The sequence below is a fragment of the Grammomys surdaster genome, unplaced genomic scaffold, assembly GCF_004785775.1.
Source record: "Grammomys surdaster isolate TR1022 unplaced genomic scaffold, NIH_TR_1.0 185, whole genome shotgun sequence".
NCBI lineage: Eukaryota > Metazoa > Chordata > Mammalia > Rodentia > Muridae > Grammomys > Grammomys surdaster.
Window position 1 is genome coordinate 13,740,869 of NW_021604630.1, and position 25,767 is coordinate 13,766,635.

Consider the following 25,767-nt stretch of genomic DNA (forward strand, 5'->3'; position numbering starts at 1 on the left):
CCAAGTATAAACCCTACAATAGTGTCCTGCCAGAAAGATGCCTTTGTGAAATGGTGGCCCAGTGGTTGTGGGAGCAAACAACCAATGAATGACTTGGTTTATGAGCCACTCCATGGGATGGAACCCATACTTGACACTGCTTGAGTGACAAAGAACCAGAGATTAAAGCCAGTGACCTAGGAGGAACTCCCCTCCCAAAAAAACTGATCTTCAAAAGTAACATGTAAATAGAACATTCTGCTACACTCTTAGATCAGCAAGATGCCTTGCAAATCCATGATCTGAGAAGCTTCCACCTGGACACATGGGACCAACTAGATAGACTCAGAGCCAGATATTATGAAGAATAAGAGGACTCAGAACATTCAGCCCTAAATGAGATTTCTCCATCATCTCCTTACCCTGAAGACTCAGGGAACTCTGTGGGAGAACAGGCAGACAATATGAAGAGCCAAAGGGATAAAGGGCACTAAAGAGACAAAGCTATTTAAATGGTGTAGGACCTATACATATGTGAACTCACATGCACTGAGGAAGCAAATGTGGGACCTACGCAGGTCTGCACCAGATATGGAGGAGATGTCAGAATATGTGAAGAGCCGGAGGAATTAAGGACAGTAAAGAAACAAACTCTTTTAAATATAGCAGGACCAACAACCATATAGATTCACATCGACTGAGAGTGGCATGTGTTAAAAAAACAAAAACAAAACAAAAAACAAAAAACAAACAAACAACTCATACAATTAGAGCCATGTGGTAGGATTGATCAATTATTATTAATCTCAAATTGTAAAGATAAAGCATCTCCAATAAATAGGACAGGAGAAATTTAAGTATTGGGAGCAAACACGTTGTCTACACAGGCCTGCACCTAGTGTTTAAAGGAGAAGTGCACACATGCACCTGGCCTTAATCTGGAAGCTATCTACAATTGATAACCATTTGAAAATAAAAAAATAGTTTCTCTCACCAGGGAAATAAACTACCTTCTCCTACGGGTAGTCCTACTCCCAACAATAAATGTCCAAAGAAAACAAATTCAACATTACTTGTCATATACATATCATCAGAGCTTTTCATTTTATTTTCCTCTCAGTCTTATTTTGTTTTAACTTTACATCGCTTTACTGTGATTAATTAATTAATTTATTTTCTTTACCCTATAAGTATTTTTGTATATATTTTTTGTATTTCGCATTTTTGTGTTTTATGGGATTCCTGTATGTATTAATGAGTATGTTTCTGCACTTGTGCCTTTTCTGACTCTTTTCCTTCTGATTGTTTGTTTCATCTCATCCCAGTTTTTCTTTATCTTATTATATTTTAATTTTATTTTTATCTCTTATATGTATGTTTTCTAGCCAGAGACAGAAAGAGGGTAGTATTCAAATGGGAGGGGAAGTGGGGAGGACCTTGGAGTGTAGAGAGATTAACAGTCATAACATATTATATAAAAAGGTATTTTCAATACAAGAAAAGATGCTTACAGAGAAAGAAAATAATGTTTAAAAAATGGAAGGTACTACTCATCGGTGAAACCCTATGGAGTTCCCTCAAGCATGGGGAGGTGGGAGTAGGGAAGTAGGTAGGGACACATCCGCAGAGAAGCAGGAGGGGTGGGTGATGGGATAGGGGGTTCCTGGGTCGGGGGGATGGGATACGGGGATAACATCTGAAATGTAAATAAAATATCCAATAAAAAATAATACCAATGAATAAAATTAATTAGTAAAGATCCCACAATGTATGCTTCCAACTGTATGGCGTTCAGTAAAAGGAACGAAAATACTATGGAAGTGGTAGACGTAGAGGAGGTTAGCAAAGCAATGGGCGGTGGAGAGGACAGAAATGTGAGACACAGATGAGCTTTCGCACTCATTATTATACAGTGTGAAGCCATAATGCTGGAAATACACTATCAATGCAGTTTTCGCTAATTTTTGAAGTAGTATTCACAAGTGTGAACTCTTTCAAAAACTGTAGGGTGCGTTATTTTAGTAGCTTCCAATACCAATAAACTGCGTGGAGACTTCTTTCAAAAGCCCATTTTGATATCAGGACTTTTCAGAAATTATAGCTACGTCATCCCCAGTGTCCAATAAACCTTCAATTTCAATAATTTACCATAAATCTTAATTTTGTCATGTCATCATTAGTAACAGTTTGCCAAAATAGTTTCCTCTCAGTACTACTATTTTCTCCTGTCCTATTTATTGGAGCTGCTTTATCATTATCATATGGGAGTAACAATAATTGTGCAATCCTATCTACCTGGCTCTAATTGTATATTTGTTTGTATTTTAACATAAGTCATGATTTTAATGTCATCTTGATAATCTTCATCTACTAGTCTTGGATGTACAATAAACCCCTGAGCTGGGAAACTGCCTCTTCCCAAAATCATTGCTACTCTCCCTGTAAGAATAGAACCATATAAGTCAGTGCCTATTTTACAATGAGCAATTTGTGGAGACAATGTAAGATATTTACATACTGCTAAGTCAAGAGCAGCACTATCTGAAGTAGGGTGCATTAAATCTCCAGTATTGAGTTCATAGTACCGTGTTGAACTATTCCATTGCTCTCAAGATGTTATTGGTTGATGTTATTTGCTGTCAGGCCCTGAGTTAGTCTCCTTATCTCGTTTCCCAGTGGTAAATGTTGCCTTGGACATCTTTTACTTATTGGCGTTCATTAGCCCAATGTCTGACCTTTTCATATCTATTACATATATAAAATGTATGATAAAACACTTTTCTTTAATGAGATGGGCTCTGCTTGGTTTAATTCTTATCTAATCACCCTTTTAAAAATGTTGTCTTTTATAGACTTTTTTTCTCGAGAAGTAACTTTTTTCCTACACTTCTCTTGTTTCAGGAAGTAACATTTTTGTCTCAAGAGCTTTTCTACTTGTTTACTTAATATCTGAAGCTGTGTAGTAAATTCAAGATCTTCCTTTCCTAGATGTATCTCATTTGAAGGAGAGGGAGAAAATTCCTCTCCATAAACCTCATCTGTCTCTTTCTTCTGAGATAATCTCCTCACTTACGGACAGATTATCTTGCTTTACATTAGATCTATAGGGTTTGATGGTTAACTCTGTAATAGTTCTAAGGCATTTGAAGTTAAAGAATGTAAAGACCAAATCTATATAGGTATTTCCTCTTCTCTCTGGATGTCTCATCTTAAATTATTTACCACTAGTTTTCATGCTGACAATTTTAATTCAACTTTTGGAGTAGATTTAAAGCATACACAATGATATTTTTATCTAAAGTATAGAGGGCAATATCTTTCTTTTCCTTTCACCCACCTTTCTTTCATTAAACATTGAATTATGTGCATATGCTTCTACTGCTGACATGAGAAATTTTGCAGACCAGCTGGTGAATTTCCCATGACCTCTGCCAAAATTGGAGACCCACCTCCTCATAAGCACAACTACTTTTTTCTCTAGACCCAGTGAGTCTGGACTCCTCTCCCTTTTGGTCCACAATGTTGGGTGCCATATACTGATTGGCTGATGTGGTTTGTAGGTACCACAGTAGAGAGAGAAGCTCACTAATATGCTAAGCTTTCATTTCCAAAGGAGCAAAGGGGTTCAGTCTTCTTGGAAAAGATGGACACTCAGCTAGCTCACTCCATTTACTTTATTCAAACATTATACAAAGTTAATTGGGGCTGGGAAAGGTTCCAACTACCAATGTTATTTTGTCCTTGCTGCATGTGAGAACAGACAATCCACACAAATCACAGTTCCCTTTAACCATGGCTAGTCATAATCAAAAGTAGAAACTCCAGATTGGCCAGGAGTGTCTGAGGACCAAGGTTGATGCAGCAACAAGTCCTCTCGTAGCACCAACTTCAGACTTTCAGTAGACAACATATCTTCAAGGTTCAAACAGTCTCTAGACAATTTCTCAGCCTCTAATGACTGACTCAAGCAAGCAAAGGTATTGCTGAAACATCTCACTCAGAGCCAGACACAAAGGCTTTACTATACATTTCACTATGTATTCGCTATATTTTTCCTTTCTGTACATACGTAAAATCTATGAAATCAATTGAATTTCTGGAAGACTCCTTTGGCCATGCCTCCTCAGTAGAGATTAGTACTTGTGGGGCAAAGAGACCGACCACAAGGCAAAATGGAAGCCAAAGAACGACCTCACAAATATTTCATAGGTAATATTCAATAATAGGTAATAACAATTGTCAGATACAAAATAATACTGAAAAATAACTATATTAAGCCTTTTTAATAAGAAAAACTAAAAGGAAGATGGTAGGAACTAAGAGGGAATGCAATTGCGTTTTCTCCTGAAACTCCTTACGAAAAAATCTAATGTCCTATGTTCCAAAACAAAGGAAAAAGAAAACCCAAAACTCAAAAAAAAAAACCAAAACCTAGTATCTCTCCCTTTTCTACTTACTTCCATGTTTATCTAAAACTATATTTAATGTCTTATTCCTTTTTCTATTTATTGTCAATTTTCTTTGGTGATTAGAGTTAGCACTTACTAACGTAATACTAAAAATCTGAGAAGAATTTATACATGTCCCAACACTACACCAGCTCACCTCCACAAATCCCTTCAAATGTTCTCTCTGTCTCTCTCTATCTCTGTCTCTGTCTGTCTCTGTCTCTGTCTGTCTCTCTGTCTGTCTCTCTCTGTCTCTGTCTGTCTCTGTCTCTCTCTTGCTTCTAAGATCAACACACTCCTTGTGGCTATGACCTTCTTCCTGTTAAGACTGCATGGTGATTGATTGGTACAGACATATCATTACGTTTTTCCTGCATCAGCAAATTTCCTTTTTCTATTATAACATACACAGCCACTATGTTTTACTGTCAACATTCCTCAGCAGCTCAGTTTGTAACCTAAGAGATCTATCTATCCACTCACTAAGTAATAATGATCTAGCAATCATTTAAAGTACTGTACTAGAAGTGACAGACAGCTACAGATTAATTGCCTTTCATGTAGCTTTTTGTCAGGCCTGGCACTGAGCTTCCTCCCCAGAGGGCAGCTTACTCCTGGGTGAACTGGTCATTCATTGTAAGACCTTCATGAGGTCTCTTTGTGAGGCTGCCCTTCTGCAGGAGTTTTTAATCCTTTTCTGAGATCAACTTCCCTTCATTGAAGGACAGTCTTCTGTCTCCCTGGCCTCCCTGAAGCCCATCTCCTGCAAGTTTCACAGAGAACTTCTAGGTCATTATTGCAGTGCATACTGTAGTGTAAAACCTCAGGCTAGAGAAATCATTATTTCTTGCTTTAAGATGAGTTTTCTTCTCCATGATGAAGCATCCCTCCACACCGTAAGTTGAAATGAAAGCCCATGCTTCCAGTGCAAAGGTTTTTGAAAAATGGAAAAACTGAAAAATTGAAAAACAGTTTGTTCTCTGGTCCTCTGGTGGGTTTGCTCCCTAAAGTACCCTGAGCTGTGCTGGTCCTTCCTGTTCCCTGGTTCCCTGGTGGGTTGCAGCTCCTTCCTTCCATTTGTGGTTTACCCTTTGCAGAGCCTTTAACTCTTCAATCTCAGGAGGAGGTGGGGGGGAGTCAGGTGTAGTTTCCCATTCATTTGACTCTGTTTATGACACTTGAGTGATTATGATTGGTAGCAGAACCAGTAGAGTTGCTGTGAGGCTCAGGGGTGCTCCCCTCACCCCACCAATACACACTCACATTAGGCACACTTGCTAGGGTATCTGCTGCTGCCGATCTTTTTATCAATGCTTCCTTGGTAACAAAGCAAGGCAAACAGATGCCTCTAACTGCTCTGTGCTTCTTGCTCCTAGCAGGTCAACTTTTGCTCTTACTGTCGGTCTGTCCTGTGTGAGGACTGAGCCCCTCTCTGGCTGTTCTCATACGTGTTTTTATAGTTGGCTTTTGCTGTTCCTTGTTGAGATTTTCCCTTAGCTCTCAGTAAGCCTTCAAGTTTTGGTTAGCCACACAGGCTTTCTTGCCCAGGAGATTGTCTCATTTACAGGATAGAAAAGCTTGACATTTATGTTCTTTGTTACGTGAAGGTTGAGTTCTGATTTGTGTATTCTCTGAGTGGAATACCTTTTTTTTTTTTTTTTTTTTTTTTTTTTGCCTTTCATATGGTAGGATTTGTTCTCAAACTTTATTATTATGATGAAAATCACATAAATCCAAAAGTATGAACATGTGACTCTCACCAAGCCCTACAGAGCACTTCAGGGGTTAATGAGTTACACAGAGAGAACTTATGACAAATCAGATTTTTTAGCAACTGATGTTGTAAAAGATATTGATGGCACCTAAATACCAGACCAAGCACAGAAATGCTCAGAGAGTAGTTTTCAGTCATTGAATACAGTATCGTTCAGCTGTCACTCTTCCAGAACTTAATCATTGTGTGTAAATGGTAGATTATGGAGATCTCTTTAAATACGTCTTTTAAAGTGTAAATCCTTTTCTAATTCATAACTGCATAATGTAATTGCATGAACTTTCCTTTAGTTATCTAAATAAGAATACAAAACATTCTACTCAAGTTCTGTTAGAATGCCTGAAAGTTTTTTTTTTTATAACAAGGAATATACTACCTTATAAGAAACACAGTGAATAATGTCAGACTGTATGTGGTATGATGGATAACATTAGTGATTTTTCTTACGGAGTTTGCTTCCAACTATATATATCCTGATTGCGAAAGATTCTAAGGGTCTGATTTGAAATGTTAATTTTTTTTCAAACCACATTTCTCTCTACAATGGCCATGTATGGCAATTGATATTTTTCAGGGAGAAATGTATAAATTGAGGATACTTTTAAAACTAATCTATTTCTGTATACTCAGCTGGCATTATCTTAAACCCAGAGAGAATTTCTTTTGCCAGATTCATTTGAGATTAATTATCTTTGATCTACATTATAAGTATCTGATATATATATATATATATATATATATATATATATATATATATATATATATCTCAAATTTGCATGTAATTCCTGCACATTGTCTGTGGGTAATCTTCCTGTACCATTCCAGGTTTAGAAAGTACTTACTAAGCAGGCATCTTTTTTAATTAATTTTTTTCATGCAACAAACTCAGAGTACCTTTTCTCCTTCCAACTCCTCTTATATCCTCTCAACCCCACAACTCATGAATTCAAAACATTTATATTTAAATGTCTATAGTAAGGGATATCCTGGAAATGTTTGTGTTAATCGCATTTTATCTTCCTTTTCAGAACATTGTATTTTAGGTTACAGAACACCCAATTGGGTGAGATTCCCATTCCTAAAGGGAGTTAAAAAATACACTCTCAGCCCTACTACTATGGAGTTTCATGTTTTTGATGCCACTCAGAAACAGTCAAACGTCTCGACATGAAGAATCTTAAAATTTGTATTCGTTTTATGACTGTGAATTTAAGTAATTTGTGTGGGTGTATATGTAGATATACCTTTGTGTATATCTACACGTGTATAGATATACCCTTGCATGTACATGTGGAGGTAACAGGCATCTGGTGTCTTTACTCACTTTCTTCCCTATTTCAGAGACAGGGTGAATCTAAGGCACACAAGTTCATATAGGTTGGATGGCTAGGAACTTGGAATTTGTCTCTAACCTTTCCCTAAAATGAGATTACCACATTAATACCAGATGTTTAATGAGGTTCTGGGGACCTGAATTTTGGTCCTCATACTTCAAGAGCAAGCACAATGCCTACTAAAACATCTGCCCAGTCCACTTCCTTAATTCCTAGTGTTGTCATTCCCCTAATGTACTAGCTTTTGGTGCTATCTCAGATAAACATCTCATATTATTATGAAAAGATCAACGAGATTGACTTTTATTCTATATTATATTATGAATACATTTTGATAAAACCATTCTATACCACATCATTGTGTTTAAAATAAAACTCGTTAAAGTTTACTATCAATTACATGATTATTGTAAGTTTATCTACCCAATATTGCATCAATAACTGATTAGTGTTTGGCCCATGTTCTTGGCATCATATTTGTGTCTTTCCTGCCTTATTATCCTTACAGAGATTGCAGTTATATGACACCATCTCACACAAAGTACTCATGAGCAAGACTCATCTTATTTATATCTACCCTTTGCAATTTTCACTTGATACTTCAATAAATATTAAATTCAATAAATCTATTTCTGTATACTCAGCTGGTATTTTTCTTAATCCCACAGAGAATTTCTTTGCCAGATCCATTTGGGATTAGTTATCTTTGATCTGCATTATAAGTACCTGTTATATACACCCTAAATTTGCATGTAATTCCTGCACATTGTCTGTGGGTAATCAAAATGTGTATATTCTTATTCATAGACTCTACATACTCAAAAAGTAAAATAGTTAACTAATCACTTATCTTTATTTAAGTTTTATTTGAGACAGTTCACATAGTGTGGCCTAGGCTAGCTTAGAACTAATCATGTACATCAGGCTATCTTCAAATTCATGGCAAGTATTTTCCTTTATTTACCTAGTTAGACTTATATTTCCAATTTAAAAGTAAATCATTACTAGTTAGTAAATTTGAATAGAGTGTAACTTAATTTCCCCCAATATATCACCCTTTCAAGTCTATTCTTATTATAAAGCATTATAGAAATGCTATATAAAACCTTTTTTAAATGTGCCTCTTTTTAAAAGAATTAATTATAAACAAATTACTTTAGCAAGGTTATTTCTAAGAAGTGGCAGTTACATTAAGAAGAAAAATGAGAACAACTTTAAAAATCCATAATTGTAAACTATTGTTATTGTCTTCAGTGTGTCTGTGGTTAGAAGGTACTATTTCACCAGCTATGAAATTAGGAAATAGATAAAATGAATCTTTGCAAAAATTAAGCAAGATCTTTCTCCACAAAAGCAGTATAATTGTGACTGCATATAAGTTTATTAAGTTGTACAGAAATTGTATTTCATTAATTATGTATTTGGTGTATAATACTTTTATTTTTTCCAAGGTTTTTTTAATAATACAGTAGAAAAAAAGACTTTAAAAATTACAAAATAAAAGTTGAACTAGCATAGAAATTTGTAAAGAAAAATTAATATCATTACCCCAAAAGCCTGGCTCTATTTAAAATATATCTCATGAAAACATACATTTTCATTCTGATGTATTTAACCTATATATATAAAATGTTTTTTCATTGATTCAATATTTTATTAATTCTTTGATAATTATTTTATAATTATGTATTATTTATTTTGATCCTATTTAAGCCAACTCTAGTGATGTCCTAGATCAGCACTCTTTTCTTAATTATATGTCTTTTTCCATTTTTATTATTTAAATAAAACAACATACTATGTCTAATTTGTTTTGGTCATTTACATATGGGAATGGGACTATCATCCACTCGGGCATTGTTGACTATGAAGACTTGATTTAGTCATCTAAGATAATTTAATCTCCCTTCAACATCAGCCATTCAGTGTCTATAACCCCTCGGTTATGGGTATCAGCTATTCAGGGTCTATAGATATAAGGCTATGGCTAACAACTCATAAAGCCTTCTCATTCCATTCTCAATACCAAACTGCTTGTTCCTGGGGTATTTTTTCACAAGTAATCATATATGCTGTGACTTCATGAGATTCTTCACTGTCCAAGAGACACAGGTTTACTATTGTCCCCACTGTTCTTCAGTTCTTGTAATTTTTATCCTTTTTCTAGAGTAAATACAAGCCATGGGGTGATGCAGATGCCATACATGTAACTGAGCACTCTGTAGATACTTACTCACTGCACTTAGAGCAGTTGTGATTTTCTCCATTAGTCACTAACCACTGTACAAAGAAATCTTCTCCACTGATGTATGAAAGTTCCAGCTATAGATAATATCTGGACATGGAGACATGAATTTGGAGACCAGTTTCAATCTATCCTCATTTAGAAAAAAAAATCAGTAATTTGAACTATGGACCTGTGAATTACAGGTCATAAGTAGCAAGCATATAATTATTCCTGTAGGGTAGATATTAGATCAGGAAGCAGTTGATTACTCTCCTAACAGCCATGCCACTATTACAGAGATAGTACTCCAATTTTTATTATATATCATCACAAATTACAAAATATTGAAAAATTACCATGTTACCATCCATGTAGGATTTTGCCCTACATGAGCAATGAGCTGCATTCCCAGTCTTTGCTTAGTTTTCTAAGTTTGGAAAGACTTTGGGGCTGCTTGGCAAGAATCTGTCATTGGCCAAGGACAAGGAAATAGGCTACTTGGCAGGAATATGACATTGGCAAAGGACAAGGAAGTGGGCTTCAGGCAGGAATCTGACATTAGGCTAGAACAAAAAAAATAATTTGCGACAGGAATCTAAATCTTAGACTACAACAAAGAAGTAATTTCAGGCATGAATCTGAATTTTAGGCTACGACAAAGAAGTAGGCTTAAGACATCAAGATGACTTTGGGCTAGGACAGGGAAGTAGGCTCAGATACTTTGGTCATCCTTTTAAGCCCTTACAAATAGTGATCATGGGAGTGATCAGGGAACTTTGATTATTGCCTTGCTTGTTCTTTGACTATTTGTGTTTATTGCCTTGCTTGTTCCTTGACTATTTGCATCTATTGTATTGCTAGTTCCTCAACCTAGAACTGACCTTAATACTTGCATGCAATTATTTGTTTTAGTTAGTTTTGAGACAAGATCTCACTATATTGTTCAAGATAACTGTGAGTTTGAAAAATCTCCCTGTCTGTAACTGCGAACTGTCTGTAACTCTGAAGTGCTATGATTTTATTTGTGTGTCACTAGATTACTGAGAATAAAGGCATATGCTTTACATTCTTTTCCAGTTCATCTTTTATGATTTTAATCTGTATATTTCACTGTTAAGTTTTGATTTAAGCTAAAGATATGTTATTAGGTAATACAGTATTTTAAAGAAAAGTTTGTTTTAGGTTATTTGCGTTCTATTTTGATAGTGGACATTATAGAATATTTTATGTCCCTTCACCAAGATTTCAGGTTTCACATCAATCATCTAGCTGGTGGCAAGCAACTTTACCAGATAAGCCACTTCATCAGCATCTCAGTATTATGATGGCTCTATATTTAACTTATTCAATTTAGGTAATATGGGTCATGATATATATATATTTATATGTGTGTTCTAGCTGTATTCTTATATGTGTTTTCTAGAGACAAAAAATTAGTTTTAAGCCAATCTGAGTAACATAGTGAGACTCCATTTTAAATAATAAATAAGCACGTATGTTAATTAATTAATTAATTAATTAAATTAATGGGGGAAATAATAATTATTTATGAATATTTATATATACATATGTATGTATATAGTGCAACCATTGTGAACACACATGCATATCTACATACTAATACCCATCTTCTTAAGTTTACTTGGCTGAGAAAATAGAATCCTGAAGGGTAACAATATTGTACATCATGGACCCGATGTGATTCATTAGCAGTACTGAGTCTGGGTTTGTACAAAGAGATTTCCATGGTTCCCCAATACTAAGCTTTGTAAAGAATAGCTATTCTTTATAATATATTAAAATACACTTGGAGCTTTAAAGAGTTTATGTACATTATACTGAGCAAGGAGTCATCAGTTATTGAAAATGTAAGTGTATTATACTCATAGGATATAGCAAAGCTGCCATCACTATGAATATATTTTATATGTAGATTTAAATTAATATTTAAGTTATTGAATTTCTTTTTAAAGAGGAAGTAAAAAAATTTAAGGAAATGAAATAAAACTTTCCTTGTTATACTCGACGTCAATCTTGTGACCTGATGATGCATAATGCAAATTGGTGTCTTGGGAAAATTCTTTGGCGTTTCATTTTAATAGCTCATCTTATGGAGTTATATTTGATAGGATCTGGTCTTAAAATTGATTTAAAATTTTGTCTACATAGCAATAAATTTTACAAAATCTTTTTAGTTCTAGGTACTATAACTCCTTGTCATACATTGATTATGCACTGACAAAATTCTGGCTATTGAATAATTATTCAACATAACTATTACAGTTTGTACAATGTCAAGGGTAAATCTAGCCTATTGTTATTGTAGAGAAAATTAGTATTTCATAAAGTTGAAAACTGAACTTATGCCGGGCCGGTGGTGGAGCCCAGATCTTTTTCAAAGATCCTCTCGAGGCAGCCATCAGGAGAAGGAGCAGTACAGCTGCCTGAGTGGTGGCAGCCATTACAACAGCTTTTCCCCAGACCTGGCTCTGGACTCCCGGGGCACTGGCCACTTTGTCATCATTGCTTGGCTGAAGGAAGAGGTGGCCACTCTCAAGAAGAAGTTGCATCAGAAGGATCAAATGATCTTAGAAAAAGAGAAGAAGATTACGAAGCTGAAGGCTGATTTTCAGTACCAGGAGTCTCAGACTTGGGCCAAAATGAACCAAATGGAGAAAACCCACAACGAGGTCACAGAGTAGCTGCAGGCCAAAAACCGAGAGCTTCTGAAACAGGCAGCTGCCTTGCCCAAGAGCATGAAGTCTGAGAAGTCAGGCACCATAATGGCTCCATGAAGACTTCGAGAAGGCTCCCAGCAACAACAGCCAGGGTCAGGGTTGGTGACCTGGATGTTCTCTGGGAATTGTGCTTTCCTATAGAATCTCTATTTTTCTTACCTTCCCCCTCTTTGTTCGGATGTAGTGGGCTGAATGGAAACACCTGGTCTGTGCCCTGTTATGGGGTCATGCTGAGCGGTTAGGATTCCAGAACTTTTCATCCTCCCACTCCCCCTGTACTCCTCCCTCTCTCTATTTTAGTACTCTGTTCTCCATAGTGGTCACTGCTCAGTGTCGTGTGCAGAGTGTCTGTCCACCATCACACCTGCCATTCCCACGAGCAAGTAGTCTGTCTTCAGCTGTACATCACTGCCACCCCGAACCTCGAAAACTGCCACCTTGAGTCTTTGTGCAGTGAGGGAGGCTTTTTCTCACCAATAAACCTTTTGCTTCAGGGTATACTCTTGGGTTTTTTCCAGGTATATTATGTATGACCTTTGTACTATGTATAGACAGAGTTTTATTTATTTTTTAAAAAGGAGACCTTTTCTTGATAAAGGAATGATGATAGCCTAGCTAGTTCTTGTAAAAGTGATGCCTCTTTGAAAAAAAGAAAAAAAAATCCAGTCCCGTTTGCTAGCTTTTAGTAAAAGAATCCGATCTTTTCTCATTACCTTAGTCTTGATGCTAAGGTAAGTGTTGGAGGCGGAAGTCTGGAGCTAAGTGCCTTGTGGAGGACCCCATGGAGGAGCGTGCGAGGAGGTGCTTAAGGAAGGTGGCTGAGTTTGCCTAGTCTGTCTTTAAGCAGGGCAGAAAGACAGTTGTCCAGGTTGTACTGGACACCTCCTCCTCTACCTACCCCCCCTTCTTCTACATGACTTTAAATTCCCACACTGCCATTTCTTTTTAAAAAATATTCCTGTTTCTTGCTACATCAGCTGTCATACCAGGTTGTTATCAAAACATATTCTTTTTGTTTTTGTTTTAACATGAGCAGTTCTAGCGGGATAAGATTGGAACTACTTGTGTGTTTCCAAGGGCCGGCATGGGTTGCTTGGGTGCGGGCTGTATGGTGGGGAGAAGCTCAGTGTACCTTCCTTTCTTTCCACCTCATCCTGTGTGCTCCCTGTTCTCAATGGAATGTTCAGATAGGACTCTCTCCTGGTAGCTGTAGGGCCTGCTGGGTGTGCCCTTCTCCCTGTCTGACCTAGTAGGAGTGGGAAGGAGCCGCACACCTCCATCTTTGTGAGAGGAACTAGAGATGGGTAGTATGTGCTGGGACACAGCCAGTGCCAGCGGTGCTGAGCTTGAGCTGATCCTGAAGGCAGTGACACGGGACAATCAGGTCACTGTTCACTTGCTCTGTAGTTTGGGATTACATTCTCCAAAGAGACGCATGCACACAGGTGAGCAGATGTTCAGACGTGAGTGAGTGGCTCTTCCTGACAGGAGATTCGAAGGACCATGTTTGTTTATCACTGTGGTAGGGAAGGCAATTTTTCCTTCTAAGCAGGGAAAACTGCTGTGCTAAATCATTTTGTAACTTTCTGAATGAGAAACTTGTAGGTAAAGATAAACTACAATACAATATTTTTCAGATGCATTTGCATTGGCTGTAGAGAAAAGATGGTAGAAAAAGAATAAAAGTCATGGTTGCTTCAACAAAAAGTAAGACTGAGAAATTGTGGGTGTGGTGTGACAATATGCAAAGGCTTACTTAGTTTTATACTAGACATTTTTTTAAGGTCTTAGCATTTAATATTCAGCAAACTCACACATTTTCTAAACTACCATGAGCTCCTGAAAGATAGAGGAAACCTCAGTCTTGAAATGTTGAATTTTCTTTTTTAAATCACGACAGCATTTTACCATGTAATTGAGTAAGTTTTGGTAACACCTTCCATTTCTTTGTATGTTTGTAATAATGGACATTTTAAAACATAGGAATGTTTAATTTGTACAGACTTTGACAAATGTGTGTTAATAAAAATTCATATTGATGCAGATGAAAAAAACCCACACATACACACAGTATGGACACATACCCATACACATAATTTACATGTATATATTCATATATGCATAACACAATAACACACATGTATACATGGGGATTATAAATCTCAATTTGGTGTTGATATAATGCTTACTTACTTTTAACTAAAATTGCTATTAATCAAACTATAGTAACATTTTATACATTTAAAATTTTTGTGTTGGTAATTTTGTCAATCATTTCTCACAAATTAATGGAGAATTTTCTTTATATTCCTGTATTATGTTTTAGGTTTTTATAAACACATCATTCAGAAAGTGGAACAAATCAACATAGATATTTAGCAAACCAATATTATTGACTTATATCATTGGCTTGATTTGGTATAATGTTTCTACTAGAATAAATTAAGACAATTTTAGTAGCATAAAGTGAAACATATACTGATACTCTGTCTTCTGTTCTGGTGTTGCGCAATCTAAGTTATATCTCTACAGCATGAAATCTGGCATTGTAGAAATTGCTTTCGGTACCGTAAGCTCTGTCATGATCCAAGAAGATACCTCTGTTAGCTCCTTTGCCCTTGTGAATAACATCAAAACCAGAGATAAGATTCTTTAGAATTTATGTAATTCTCATTCTTTTGTACCCTTCTTCAACTTGAATATTTAATGCCATTAAGGATGACTCTGTAATCCAGGATGCTCTCTATACCTTACAATGCTTTTTGATTAACACTTGTATCTATCTGCAGCCTTCATATGTTTTTTTTTTTTCAATAAAATCAGGACACATCCCACCTCTGTGGAATCAGATATCTTTACAATCATCATGTTTCTCAGCATACCTCTTGTTACGTAGGAAAATTTAGCATTGATTTTACTGTGTACACACATACTAAATCTGTGGCAGATCATTTAAATATGGGACTCAAATCACCAGGCTTCCTTGGCAAGTATCTTTCCTTGCTTCCTAATCATGCTGATTCATCTCTGATGTTTTTACAGGGAATGGATAATTGTGCTGTCTGGTTTTGCTGATCTGCTTATATACATTTTTTTTTAATTCTTATGGTCCAAACGCAATGGCAAACTTCATCATACCATAACTAAAATGCATAATATGAGAAAACATTTTATAAAAATAACATGTTGATTCATCCTTCGTAGAAAGGGAACAAAATACTCATGGGATCAAATACATAGAAAAAGTATGGAGCAGAAACTGAAGGAAAGGCCATCCAAAGACTGCTTGATTTGGGGATCCATCCAATATAAAGTCACCACACCCAGACATTATTGTGGATGCCAAGAAATGCATGCTGACATGAGCCTGATTTAGCTGTCTCCTGAGAAGCTCTGCCAGAGCCTGACAAATACAGAGGGGATACTCACAGTGAAATATTGGACTGAACAAGGGGTCCTCAATGGGGTCCACAATAGAAGAGTTAGAGAAATGATTGAAGGAACTGAAGGGTTTGCAACCCCATAGAAAGAACAATAATATCAACCAACCAGATTCCCCAGAGCTCCCAGGGACTAAACAACCAACCAAAGACTACCCATGGTTCCAGCTGGATGTGTACTATGGGCCTGCTGAGACATCCCCTTCCCCTATACCTCACCACAATGTAACAAGGAATTTCAGGTAATCACTGTGCCTGGAGCCACTGTTACTGTATTCTCTAGCCCCATAATATACTCAGGCAATGACCCTATATTTCACAGCAGAAGGTAATAATAAAATAGTATATATAAATATAGTATGTATATTATATACAACACACACACACACACACACATTTGCTGGAATTAGAATCCAGTACTCTGCATAGATGATGAAAGTAAACTGTCAAGGATCTGCAATATCAACCCAAGTAACAGTACTATAGGCTTAAATTTCCCTGTGATTCTACTTGCAACTTAAAAGCAAAAAAAAAAAAAAAAAGAATGAAAATTATAGGATTATAGAAATAGTTTTGAAACATGAGTATAATTGCTTTGGCTATGGCTCTTACTTTTGCTTAGAGCATATGATGTATCCAAATGTATATAATCTTTTTTACCTGCTGCGTAATCATTAATTCTAGGCTTTATGCATAACTCTAGGCTCTTAGAAGGAGACTAATAGACGAGGAATGCTTAAAGGAAAGCAATTTCTTCTCAGAAAGAAACATCAATTGCCTTTCCCAAGGCGAAAAAGCCTTAGAGGCTTTTTAAGTCTCATAAAACATTCGAGTGCCTAAATTAGCTACAATAAATTATGCACTCTTCAATAAGATTTTACTACCTGATGGAATAAGCATTAAACTTTGAAGGTAATTATACATACATATATATCTTAATAACTTTAATATGTCTGTGTCCATACTAAAATAAGGTGGTATAGTCAATTTTCTCCCTGCTGATATTTAAATTCAAATAAAGAGAAGTGCAAATATTAACAGATTTAAAGGCTTTACCATTAAGGTTCAAATATCCTACTGACAGCTGAATTCAGTGTCTTGTAAGCATTGAAATACTTTCAGTTTTGTCTTAGTCAGAGTATGGTGACTTCTAATGCAGAAAGATGTGAATGAGGAGTAATGTAGGTTTTTACATATATTTGATTGAACATGTAAAATATACAATTCTATAAAACTTAGAAGTATTGGTAACATTCTCTCTCTCTCTTTCTCAATATATATACATATATGTATATATATATATATTTATAAAATATATATATAACTGTAATAAATATATATATTTATATACAGTCTCATATACCCCTATACCTTGCATTCATTTATTTTTGCATACATAAACACATTCATATACATACATATATACATGCATGTATATATACATATATATACATATACACATATATATGTATATGGTGTGTGTATGTGTGTGTGTTTATGTACACTATAACCTGCTCAGTCTGAAATATGCTACCTGTCTATATGTTTTTATGGCTGACCATTTGGTACCAATTGTTAAACTCTTTGGTGAAGACTGTTTGTTCTGCTCTCAGCATCCCTTAGTTTTAAGTAGTCCCTGTCCTTTTACTTCACGTAAGTTCAGAACATTTAGACCCATGTTCTCATGCTTATAATGCAGAAATTTGACTAACTGACATATATTCCTGGTACCTGGTGCTTTAAGAATTTTTTTAAAAGTATGCACAACCTAAAATAAATCAGAAACAAAACTATTGAAGTGTGTGATTAGAAAATTTAATTCTGAACTTACCTATTATATATTTATAAGATAGAGGAGATTTATATTTTAGTAGGAGCAATGTGTATGTCTGCCTATTAGAACTGTAATGTTAAAATTATTTTCTGAATCATCAGATATGTTTTACAGTATCTTAGGCAACATTCAAACAATTGTGACTAATTTATTCTTTCACATTCACTACATCCCCAAAACATGATTTCCAGAGGCATTAACAATGTATGCTAAGGTCTACTAGAGAAAGAAGATCCTATGCAAACAGGTAGAAGAATCAAATTTTATATTTGATTTGTCTGAAAAACTTGGGGTTCTAAAACATAAATACTCCCTTTCACAATCTAAAATAAGAAGCAGGATTTTGTAGTGAAAAACTAACTGATTTTAAACAATATTTCATCACAGAATACATATTTTCAACTACTTCACACTACAATAATAGGAGTCACTATGTTGCTGACCTAGGAAGGCTCATCAATTCCAAAACTTATAATTAAGTATCTACGTTTTTCCTCTGGACAGTACATTTAAACAACACCTTCTAAATTCAAAGGCAATAGTAGTCATAATCAAACAAATTTCAAGGGCATTAGTAGTCATAGAAATGAAAGGGCAATGAACCAACAACAAAATACCTTTGGAAATTTGGTTACAGTTGCCTTTAGCTACTTTGTTCCTATGACTATGCCATACATCACCTTGCACCAGAAAAAGCCTTTTACTAAATTATGAGTGGAATTTGTATGTACTCATAGAAATTAGATGCAGGAAAATGCAAATTGAATATTCTTTGAATAAAGAAGAAGGAAATTCTTCTACCTACCTTCTGCTGAGAGCATTTTGGTTTGAAAATATACAATTGAAAATCATTTTCTGCTTCTCTTATATGTGTGGAAATCTCTTTAATGGTAAGATGCATTTTGCAAGCTTTGCAAGTTAAAGACTTATAATTCAGTTTTTTTAAAGCTAAATAACAAGAATATGCTTCCTTGCATATTCTGATTTCTGAGGGACTGTAGATAGCCTAACATTTACTAGTACAACTGGGTTATACATTGTAAATTTACTCCTTCACAAAAATAGTAGACAAGATTTTTTGCTTGTGACAAAATCTAGCAAACATAGGTGGCTGCCTGATTTACTAGGTCAAATTAGAATGGATTGTTTCCACCATATACATGGTGCTACCAAATGGGAGAAATAGTTACTGGAAAAATAGTTACTGACTTAAGACAAGGTGTTCCATGGGTTGTATATTCTTTGTATAAAATAGTGGGTGGGCTTCTTTACTATCCCGCAGACCCTCCACTGTGATACTTATAACTTTCTAGTATAATGTTTACTTTCTCTTCTAATCTCCTCTTATCTTCCATAAAAACCTTAAAGACCTCCTTCTCTTTTTACTTAAAGAAAATTCTGTAATTAAAGGTATATCCTCTATGCCTCCTCTAAGTGGAAAGTTGGGAGAAGTGTTACAACTTCAGCAAATAAGGTAGAACATCAACCTGTCAAGCTGACATGTAAGGATATTCCAGAAGGATATTCCATCTAAAACAAAGCAAAGACACAGTAACTCTATTTTTTTTTATTATGTGATCCTAATTCTTCCCAACACATAGTACAGCACTAGCAATTCTTTACCACTAGTACTTGATGCTATCACTATGGAATACTCAGTCTACCCCCCCATTAATAATAATGGAACCCATAATTGTGAAACATAAGAGAAGCAACTCAATATTCAGTGTGATTGTACTAGTAAAACAGGACAGCAACTATCCCTTACAATTTGGGGTGATGAGTCATCAAAAGTAATGAGTTTATTTACTTTAGGGATGTAAGCAGTTCAATATCTGCAAATCAAAGAATGTTATACTATAAATAAGTGGAGACAAGAGACATTACATGATCATCTGAATAGATGTAGAAAGGGCCTATGAGGAGAAAGAACAAGCTTCATGGTAAAAGCTCTAAAGAAAGTAGTAATATAATAAACACAACTCAACATAAAAAAGCCAATGAGCCAACAGCCAATATTAAACTTAAGTGGGGAATAAAATTCAAATGCATTTCCTCTAAAATCACAAGTGACATAAGAATACACTCTTTCCATTCGTATTTTAGATAAAACATAAAATATGAGCAAGAGAAATAAGGCAAGAAAAAGACGTAAAATCCAAAAGAGAAGAAGAAAGACAAATGTGCAGATGGCATGATGCCACATTTAAAAGGCCTCAGAGACTCTATGAGAAAACACATAGGCTAGCAAATCATAAAAAGCAAATGCCATTACTGGAAAGACAGCTTAGCAGTTAAGAACACCCTGCCTTGAATTCTTTATATATTTTAGATATTATTCCTCTCTTGGATGTAGAGTTAGTGAAGAGTTATTTCCCAATCTGTCAATTTGTCCTATGTATAGTGTCTTTTGCCATACAGAAGCTTTTCAGTTTCATGAGATCTTATTTATCAACTGTTGATCTTAGAGCCTGAACCATTTGGTATTCTGTTGAGGAAATTTCCCGCTGTGCCAATGAGTTTGAGGCTTTTTCCCACTTTTTCTTCTATTAGATTCAGTGTTTCTGGTTTGATGTTGAGATCCTTGATCCTCTTGGAATTTGAGCTTTGTATAAGGTGGAGGGAGAGGGGAAAGGGGAGCGGTATCAAATAAGGGGCAGTAGAGGGAACAGAAGAGAAGCCAATAAGATCATGGGAATGAATGGAAATAAGCAAACTTGGGGAGTGGAGATGGGAGGACCCTCTAGAAAGTACCAGAGACCTAGGAGGAGAGACATCCTCAGGAATCATTGGAGGTTACCTTAGCCAAAATGCTCAACCCTGGGGAAAGGGAACTCGAAGAACAAACCTCCAGTAGATAGGCAGAGCCTCAACTGAAGGGACAGAGTTACTAACCCACAGTCAAATTTTCTGACCCAGAATTGTTCCTGTCTAAAAGAACTGCAGGGATGAAAATGGAGAAAAGACTGTAGGAAAGACGGGTCCAATAACCTGCCCAACTTGAGATCCATTTCATGGGGACATGAAGGCCTAACATTACTATGCTATGATGTGCTTACAGACAGGAGCCTAGCATGGCTGTCCTCTGAGAGGTCCATCCAGCAGTTGATTGAGACAGAAGCAGATACTTAATACCCAACCGTTGGACTGAAGGTGGGGACATCTATGAATTAGAGGAAAGATTTAAGAAGCCGAAAGGGAGAGCAACCCCATAAGAAGACCAAAAGTCTAACTAACCCTACCCCAGGGAGTTCCCAGAGACTAAACCACCAACCAGGAGCATCCACAGGCTGGTCCAAGGCCCCTGGAATATACATAGCAGAGGTCTGCCTGTTTTAGCTTCAGTGGGAGAAGATTCTCTTAATTCTCAAGAGACGTGAGGCCTCATGGAAGTGGGAGGCCTATTGGTGGGGAAAGCATCATCTTGGAGGCAAGGGGGTAGGAGGAGGAATGGGATGAGGAACTGTGAGAGTAGGTACTGAGGGAGAGCTACAACTGAAATGCAAATAAATAAAATAATTTAAAAAAAGAGCACGCTGCCTGTTCTTCCATTGGAGGAGGTTTTGATTTCCAGCATTCAGTTGATGCTCACAAGAATCTGTAATTCCTGGTCCAGAAGATCTATTACATCTTCTGTCCTTAATGAGTACCAGGCACAGAAGTGTTGGACAGATATTCAAATAGGCAAAACTCCCTTACCCAAATAACAAACAAACAAACCAAGAAATGAAGAAATGGCACTCATAATGATCTTTAAATACCTGGAAATAAATTTAACCAAGATAATAAAAACCATAAAATCCAGAAGAAAGAAATCGAAGAAGATACTAGAAGACGGAAAGCCCTCCCATGATCAGATACTGTCAGACATGTCTCACAAACACAACTAAATTACCAAGAGTGAGTTTCACATTAAATGTGATCCATATGAGATTTTACAAAACTAGAAAAAAAAAGGTCTTAAAATGTATGCAGCATCATAAAATATACCAAGTGGACGGAGCAATTATAAGCACAAAGAGTAATTACAGAGCCACCACAGTACCTAATCCCTCACTCCATTGTAGAGACATGATGACAACATCATGTACTGTGGAAATGAAGGGGCACAGGCATGAATTCTAACACTGTAGAAGAGATGACTCAATATAAACCCATACATAGCCATGTACATGTGACAAAAATATCAAAAGCATAAATTGGAGAAAGGCAGCTGTACCTCTTTAAAATGAAAGTAGAAAAGAAAAGGCTAAGGAAAAGGGACTAAAGAAGAATGAGAAATGCTACACATTTCCATGCAGTCTATATTTAAAATACATATGTGTACAAATAAAATAATCTATAAAATAATCTATTGACAAAGAGAACTGTTTGTGAGAAAGAAGGAAATCGGCAAGATAAGGAAAGAAGAGTGGGAAAGGCAGTGAGAGGAGAAGAAAAGCAACACGTCAGAAGGAAATCCATTACACTCCTGCTAACTAAAGAGATAAAGCAGAATACCTTAGCTTGACTTCTGTTTGACGTTGAAAGATGGAGAAGAATTCATGAGCACTCCTTAAGTGATTAACATGCCAGTGTGCAGAGTACAGTAAAAATCGGACCCAAATTAAAGGCTAGAGAGGCAGATAAAAAATGACAGTAGAGCTATCAAGTTTTATCCTGCTTTTCATTACACATCAGGAATCTATAAGTGAAGAACCATGCTTTTAGTTTAAATACTCTCTATGTCCTTACTATATTCAGAAAATATGAAAGAATTTTATGAGAAAATAGCACTAAAGGTATTATACTTAATCCAGGTTCTTAAACAGGATCCTGTAGACAGGGCACCAGGATACTCTATTAACCCTTCCAGAATTGGATTAGGTCCATTTCTTTTGAAGTAAGTAGAACAGGCTATCCATTGTCTATATCTGGGTCATATGAATATAATATAAGGTATATTGGCCAGAAATTTTCCAATACAGAAATTTTATAGTTTTGTACAGTAAAATTTGGAAAGCATAGCTGTTCAAATGAAGAGTATTGAAAGAAACAATGAAACTGGGGTTCTAAAACAAAGGTCCATATGCCTGGCATTTGAAACTTTCTCAGTTACCACACATCTGTGCACTAGTAATTAAACCCATGGCAACCCAGAGTCATGTGAGTGCATTTTTCCATCTACATATTTTCTAGCCTGTTTTCAACTTGGCTGAATTCTAGTAATATGACTAATATGTTCACAAAATGGAAAAAGGGTGTTGGAAATAACATATTAAATCACTTGGTAGCATAAACAGGCAGAAGTTGTATTATCTGTTGTACAAATATATGAAGGCATTTATAAATCAAGACTTTCTCATCAGTTACACATAGGAATAATGCCATTGAAATAATAAATACCTATTATATTCCAATATTATTAGTCTACTCTTGTTGGTAGGCATATAGCTTATATATGTTTTTCTGGTGTAATATATAGCTAAAAACTGATATTCAAATTTAAAAGATTAAAAAAACTAGCAACTTTAAATTTAAATCTTGTACCCTGGTACTAATTTTTTGAGTTTGCCAGAATATATGTCAAACAATTTTTTTTTCCAAATTTGTTTTTATGATCTTGGTTACTTGTGAGAACTGTTGTCTGAAGATGTTAATTTTTAGTAACTATGCCAGTAGCTCCATTTCTATTAATTAATTATATTCAAGTATATGGGTTTCAGATGGGGTACACTCAGAAACTAGGAGAAGTTATTGAATTTCCTGGATACTCTAGTGACAAGAACCATATGTGAGAGGTGGGAACTGGATTCACTTCCTCTGGACCAATGGTAAGCTTCTTAATCACTAAACTATTTGGCTAGTATCAAGCAATTCTCATCAAAGAGACATAGTGGCAATCCAACCAAACTTGTCTTTGTACAAATTGTCATTCCTGTGCAGAGAGCAAGCCTCGGAGTGTTGCCTGCAACCTAGATTTCATGATGTAATTTTAGAATCTTTCAACACCGTTCACCTCTGAAATGTCTCTCTCATACAGAAAAATTCACATATTACTAAAACATCATCAGGATTACTAACAATAATCTCAGAAAAACATGCTCCTTACTGCATGTTTCAATATGGATTTGTTGTTTAACACTCAAATATTAGAATAATATTTGTTTGTAAGGAATAAAATGAAAAAAATCTTCACTAATATATATCTTGTTAATGAGTGATTATGTTTTTTACATAAGTTAATTGATTCCCATATGCTACATTCTTGACTGTAATGTACAACACTCGTCAAACCAAGTCTATAAATCCGAGTGCTTGCCTATAGTTCTTCACAACACACTTAATTACCCAGGCACAGAATGTAGTCCCCAAGGTGGATAGTTTATGTATGTCTTTTAGAGAGTTGTCCAAATAATGAGAGTGCTAGTGATTTAATAGACTTCTGTCTTTAATGCTTCAAAAGATACTTTTAGAAACCATCAATTTCTTCATATTCAACAGCAGCATTTTGGTTATTATATGCAACCTTATTGATACATCAAGGTCTTCTGAGATGTAATCTACGTCCTCTACTAAGAAGACTCGTAGATGTTAGCATGCACACTCAATGAACAGGCTTTGGATATGTGGGTACCTGGAGGCTTTGTTTATTCTAATACCATTCTTACAGGTAGCAGACTCCATCCATTTCAGAAACAGAGTTTAATGCTCAGGTAATGTGGACTCAGATCAGGGCATCTTGGGTGTTGTCCTGCTAAAAGCAGCACTTTTCTCCAGAAAATGGTTTTGTTGATGTTGTTATTGTTGTTTGTTTGTTTGTTTGTTTGTTTTAAGAAAATACAGGTTTCCAACAACTGGTTTATTTTACCTAGCAACCAACCGAACTAAGAAAATATGATCTTTCACCACGTGGCAAAGTGAATTGTTTTTTTTTTCTTTTTTAAATTTGCACTAAACATTCTTTTAGGGCTGGTGAGATATATCCAATGGTAAGAATACTAAATTCATAGATTCCATGCTTGAAAAAGAAAACTGACTCCCAAACACCCTCTAAAATTCACACATATTTTGACATCTATGCACCTCCATGTGTATGTACACATATATTTGTAACCACACTCACATACACTCATACATGCACACTCAGACATGCATGTACCCCCTCACACATCATACAGACATAGATACAAATAAAAACAGTAAATGAAATTAAATGATGAAATAAAACAAACACCACTTAATGGAGCGAGCTTATGGTTATGGTTATCACAGACTTCATAAAATGGTGAGGCAAAGTTATACAATGTATGGTATAAAGCATAAGGGAGCCTGTGTATAGTTCTTCGTTGAGGAATTTTAAAACAGTTACATGGCTGCTCTGGCAAGGGATCACATCCAAGTGCCTGTGTAATCTGTCTAGAATACAGACATTCCAATAGTACACACCATTAACTCCAAACGATTGAAGGCCACAAAAAGTGAAGAATGAGAGAAAGATTTGACAGAATATGTCAGAGATAGGATGTGGTCAACTCTCAGAACACCCGCTAAAGAGCAGGGCACCGAGAGTACAATCAGTTGGAAGTCAGTACAATGAATGCAGTGCAGTATAGTTGAGATTTTTAGTAAGTTTATACAGTTCAGGGAAGGTCAGCAGAGGCACTTGAAGCCATAGAATAAGGAGCTAGATGTTTAGAACAGATTGGCAGTTAAGTTAAAGGCCAACCAGAGAAATTCTGTGAGAAGCTGAGAGAAACTAGGTTGAGTAAGTAAGCTTGGTGAGACTTTTGAGCCATAAGAATTGAGTTGAATCAGCCTGCCATAGTTCAGAAACAACTGAAAAGATGAGCTTTTTCAGCAGTAAGCCTCTGAGACAACAATTACATCAGGCAAATAAAAGTTACTTTTATAATTCTTTATTTGTACCTAGTTATATAAAAGTTATTCAGTCTCATACACTTTCAAATCTAATCTTCAGGGTAAAAAATGTTTCAGGAAGACAGCAGAAATA

General features: G+C 35.8%; 1 protein-coding gene and 1 pseudogene across 2 annotated transcripts in view; one reads left to right on the top strand and one right to left on the bottom strand.

Annotated features, from left to right (window-relative positions):
• Positions 1–25,767, bottom strand: part of Sgcz (sarcoglycan zeta) — a 1,017,502-nt gene that overhangs the window by 304,852 nt on the left and 686,883 nt on the right. The gene's annotated exons all lie outside the window — the stretch shown is intronic.
• LOC114621801 lies at positions 12,126–12,557 on the top strand (annotated as a pseudogene).